Source organism: Scleropages formosus, chromosome 13 (genome assembly GCF_900964775.1).
Source record: "Scleropages formosus chromosome 13, fSclFor1.1, whole genome shotgun sequence".
NCBI lineage: Eukaryota > Metazoa > Chordata > Actinopteri > Osteoglossiformes > Osteoglossidae > Scleropages > Scleropages formosus.
The window spans coordinates 3,670,873-3,675,962 of record NC_041818.1 but is presented as its reverse complement, the minus strand read 5'-3'; the positions used below and the strand labels follow the sequence as shown (position 1 = coordinate 3,675,962).

Below are 5,090 nucleotides of genomic sequence, written 5' to 3'. Positions count from 1 at the left end.
AATCTGTGAAAAAGAATGCACCTTTGAGGGGCAAAGAAGAGAAAGAGAAAGAAGGAAGGAAGCTACAAGCTAAGAGAATGGCTTTTTTTCTGTTTTAATAGCACTATTATTTAATTTGTTTTAGCTTGTACCTGTAGAGTGAAGTGCCAGATTTAAATATTGAGAACATTGTTTTTTATGTATTAATTCATTATATTAATACTACTGTAATCTTTTCTAAAGTGTATGCCATAAATTAATTCAAATAATTAAAGACAGCATGCAGAACACATTAGAAAGTTATATTTTTGTTACGGGATATACTTAGCTCCGTGAAGCTGCCTCCCCTACAAACAGCACAAATGAGAAAATCCCATGAATCATTACCGATGTTTTTGAGGTGTTAGCAATTATTTTTCCAGGCTGCATGATTACTCAGCTTCCCTACAACACCATGGACACCCGAATTCGGGGTTATTCCTTCATGCAAAAACTGTACCGGTTTGTGGCATTTAAACTGCACTTTTCACTTTTTGAGACATTAATTGTTGTTTGCTTGCTATATGACATCACTCCACCCCCCATAACACTGTAAAAACTCAAATTTGAACTCATTTTTAATCTTACTTTTGTGCTGTTTTGTGCCATTCAAACCATGATTCTATTTCATGTTGATTTTGAGATATTAATGATTATATGACTCATGATGTCACCCCATTTTATGAATCTGGCCCACCCTACAAATAGCGCAAAGAAAAAAACCCTAGTGCACTACTGAGATCTGCCAGAAGAGGGACATATAGCGCTTTTATGGGCTACACAGCACTTACAGCCCTGCTCAGGGTCATTTATTCATTTAGCAGACACTTTTTTTCTCAGGAAAAAATATAATGTCATTACACCAACAGAAAGAACATCGTCAGATGTTGTCACCAATCTCGGACATTGTCAGCAGGGAGGCCAAAGGCAAAAACGATGGTGACAGAGAGACAAAAACAGTGATGAGGACAGCTGTTGGAGTCAGATTAGGCCGTCTCTTCCAGGAATGCACTGCACTCTCGAAGGAGTTACCCACCTGGAAGAGCTCCCTAGAACATGGTGATGGGGGGACAGAGGAGTCACTTGTCAAGGCTGTCGCGATGCTGACACTTGCTAGAGGAGGAGCGGCGAAGAAAGCAGCAGAAATGGCAATGGCAATGATGAAAATGGTAATGATGGCAACAATGAGGATAGTGCTGGAGAAAGCAGTGGCAACAGTTACAACGGCCTCACCTTTTGGAGGAGGTGGTCATGCCTGAGAAGAAGATCTCTGCTGCCATGGCTGGAAAGGGAAAATAGATGAAGAATAGCAGACCTCTACCAGAAGACCTTCAAGGACAAAGCTGATGCATACCACTCAGTTCAGGTAGAGGAACCTGGAGACAGCAGAGGACTTCCCTTACTGTGCAACCTTTATCAGGGAACTTAACTTCAATGTGCTGGGCCTGGCCATCATTCAAGTCATTTGTATTCAGTGGAATGAACCCTGGAATGGAGTTAGTTGATGTTACTGTCCTTGCCGAAGATACTCACCAGAACTTGTGGAGACCTGCAAGTTAGAGAAGGACAAAAGCCTGAGACAGAACAGGACTGAATATCTGTAGTCGACAGAATTCAATTCAATTCAATTCAGTTTATTTTTATAGAGCACTCTTCTCACACAGTGACACAGAGTGCTTTAACACAGGCATAAGGCAAGAAAGACAAATACAGTACATGAGATAAGAAACAAAGAAGACGGTTGACTACTGACTATCATAATATAGTACTTTTATAGAACTATAAGTATGCCTACTGGCCATGCAGGAAAGGAACTCCCAAATGAAAATCAAGGTATAAAAAACCTCTGGGGGTCCAAGTATTCTGTCCTCAGTGTGTGTCTAACGCAAATCGACAGATAGCTAACAAGCTTCCACAGAAAGTCAGAGGCTGGAGTAAAGTTGAATGCCTTTACTGTTGTCTTCCTTCTCATGAAAGTACAGTCTTTTTTGTAAAACTAAAACAATACAAAGCAACACTAATTACTAAACATTAGTTACATATCGTTAAATACAAATATCCACAAATACACCTAAATAATGTCTACACTATTAACATAACGTAAATATTACATTCACGCTACTATAATTTACTAAAAACGTAAATGCAACTTACAAGCGATGCTTTCCAAGGCACAAACCAGGAGGGAAGGCACTGGAGCCGCAAGCCGACCGCATGGCACACATCGACTGAAGACACTTGCAGTTCTTAAACCATATCTACGCCTGTGTCACATGGCACATCCATCCAATAATGTAACAGTACTAAATAACGTAAAGAATAACGTTATTCTCCTAAATGACCACTAGGTGGCAGAAACCCAAAACAAATCTAAAAATATCTCACAGAACAGTACACTTCCCGCCTGGTATTAAATAAATACCACTATCTAGAACAAGGGGAATAAAGATCAGTCTGCTGCTTCAGCACTCCTGAGTAGGACTGTCTCAGAGACAGGCCTCAGAAAGGTCTTAGCTGACCCAGATCTTGCGACCTTGAGTTCCACTTTTCTGACCTTCCCATCCTGGTCGGGGAAGGTTCTTATCACCAAGGCCATGGGCCACTCATTCCACTTCGCCTGGCTATCCTTAAGCAGGACCAAGTCACCGTCTTTAAGATTAGGCCGTGCATCCTGCCACTTGGTCCGGCTTTGCAGAGTCGGAAGGTACTCGCGCCTCCATCTGCTCCGAAAGGTGTTAGCTAAATGTTGCACCTGCCTCCACTGTTGACGGTGGAGATCTTTGGCGTCAAAGTGCCCTGGAGGTGGAGGGTACGTACACAACTTTTGTGTTAGGAGAGAAGCAGGAGTCAAAAGAAAAGGCGACTCTGGATCTGAAGAGATAGGTGAGAGGGGCCTAGCATTAATGATTGCGGTGACTTCTGCCATCAAAGTAGATAATGCCTCATGTGTGAGGCGAGAAAGACTTGTCTGCTTGAGCATAGAGCCAAGTATGCGTCTGGTGATACCGATCAGCTGCTCCCAGACTCCTCCCATGTGGGAGGAATGAGGGGGGGTTAAAGACCCAGGAACAACCTTCTTCTCCTAAGTACCTCCTGATGTTGGGCTGATCAGGATCGGTAAGAAGTAACTGCAACTCCTTGCAGGCGCCTGTAAAGTTAGTTCCACAGTCAGAACGGATTTGTTTAGCAGGTCCCCGCAAGGCAAAGAATCGTCGCAAGGCGTTGATGAAACTTGAAGTATCCATCGCCTCAATGAGCTCTATGTGCACCGCACGGATGCTCATACAGGTAAAGAGTACTGCCCAGCGCTTGCTATTGGCCTGTCCTCCACGAGTTTGCCTTGTGGTAACAGTCCATGGGCAAAACACGTCAATACCCACATAGGTGAATGGTGGCTCTGTGCTCAGGCGATCAGGCGGTAAGTCTGCCATCTTCTGTGCAGTCATTCTTCCACGAAGCTTGTTACACATGATACATTTATGTACGATATTGTTGATGAACTTCCTGGCTCCGATAATCCAAAATCCTGCTGCGCACACAGACCCTTCTATGAAGACACGACCTTGGTGCTTAACCTTCTCATGGTAATGCCTCGCAAGCAGTCTGGCAATGTGACTGTGACCAGGAATGATGAAAGGGAATTTCTCTCTTCTGTCAAATGCTGATTGACTGAGCCTACCCCCAAGTCTTAGAAGACCTTCTTCATCCACACAAGGGTTCAACTTCCTCAGTGGGCTGTCTTTTGGGATGTTCTTTCCCTCAACCAGGCAGGTGAACTCGTTATTATACGTCTCTCTTTGCACACACCTGATGACCAGAGTTTCTGCCTTTGCCAGCTCTTCGGCTGTGGGAGGTCTTCTACACTGATGCCAACCATTGCATGTCTCATGCTTAGCTTCTCCCGCATTTCTTTTGGACTGAATGATATGTGACAAGAAAGCTATAGCTCTCACCAGAGACTTCCAGGAAGAACACCACTCAAAGCGATGGGATCCTAGATCAGGTGGAGAAACAGTTGTGACATGAGAACAAACCTCAATGTCAGAATCTGGGTTAACTAGTTCATACGACTCCTCCTTTAAGGTGGATACTCCTGCAGGAAGAGAAAGGAATGGGGGTCCTGTGAGCCATGTTGAGGTAGCTATCTCAGCTGTGGACACAGATCGAGTTGCCTGGTCTGCGGGATTCTGAGTGCTACAGACGTAGCGCCACTGATCGGGCTTGGTGAACCTCAGGATGCGCTGTACTCTGTTGCAAACATACACGTAGAACCGTCTGGTCCTGTTATATATGTATCCCAAAACGACCTTGCTGTCTGTGTAGAACTGCAAGGTATTGAGGCTAATGTCCAACTCACTCTGAATCAGCTCTGCCATTTCCACTGCCAACACAGCAGCTCCAAGCTCCAGTCGTGGGATGGTGTGCACGGACAGAGGTGCAAGTTTCGTTTTCCCCAAAACGAATCCCACGTGGCACTTTCCGTCGCCGCCAAGCACCTTGAGGTAAGCCACAGCGGCAATGGCCTTTACAGAGGCATCTGAGAAAACATGCAGCTCTTTTCTTTGAGCAGTGGCAAACGTTGCATTGGTGTAGCGTCTTGGTATCTTGAACTTACTCAGATCTTGCAAGGAGTCTGTCCATATTCTCCATTCTGCTTCCTTGTCCTCTGGCAGAGGGCTATCCCAGTCAAGAGCTTCGCCGTTGGTGAGCTCTCGCAGCAGGAACTTCCCTCGGATGACGACTGGTGCGACAAATCCGAGAGGGTCAAACAGGCTGTTAACTGTGGCTAAGACACCCCTACGGGTGAAAGGTTTCTCTGCTGGCACCACTCTGAAGGTGAAAACATCCTGTTTGAGATCCCAGCTTAACCCTAAGCTGCGTTGGATGAGAAATGAGTTGTCATCAAAGTCTACATTCTGCAGGTCCCTTGCATAGTCTTCTGGATGGAAGGCCTTCAGGAGATCAGGGTGGTTTGATGCTATCTTATGAAGCCGCAAATTGGAGATAGCAAGCATGTCCTGTGCTCTTTTCAGGAGGTCAATAGCTTCAGCCGCTGTTGGGAGTGACTTGAG

General features: G+C 45.0%; 1 long non-coding RNA gene across 1 annotated transcript; it reads right to left on the bottom strand.

The window, feature by feature from the left end:
- Positions 1 to 483: 483 nt before the first annotated feature.
- On the bottom strand, positions 484 to 2,256 carry LOC108925388 (uncharacterized). The gene is made up of 4 exons (XR_001965400.2): positions 2,173 to 2,256; positions 1,552 to 1,567; positions 1,252 to 1,394; positions 484 to 1,067 (listed from the first exon to the last, which is right to left on the bottom strand). It is a non-coding gene; the product is annotated as an uncharacterized LOC108925388 (long non-coding RNA).
- Positions 2,257 to 5,090: the final 2,834 nt, after the last annotated feature.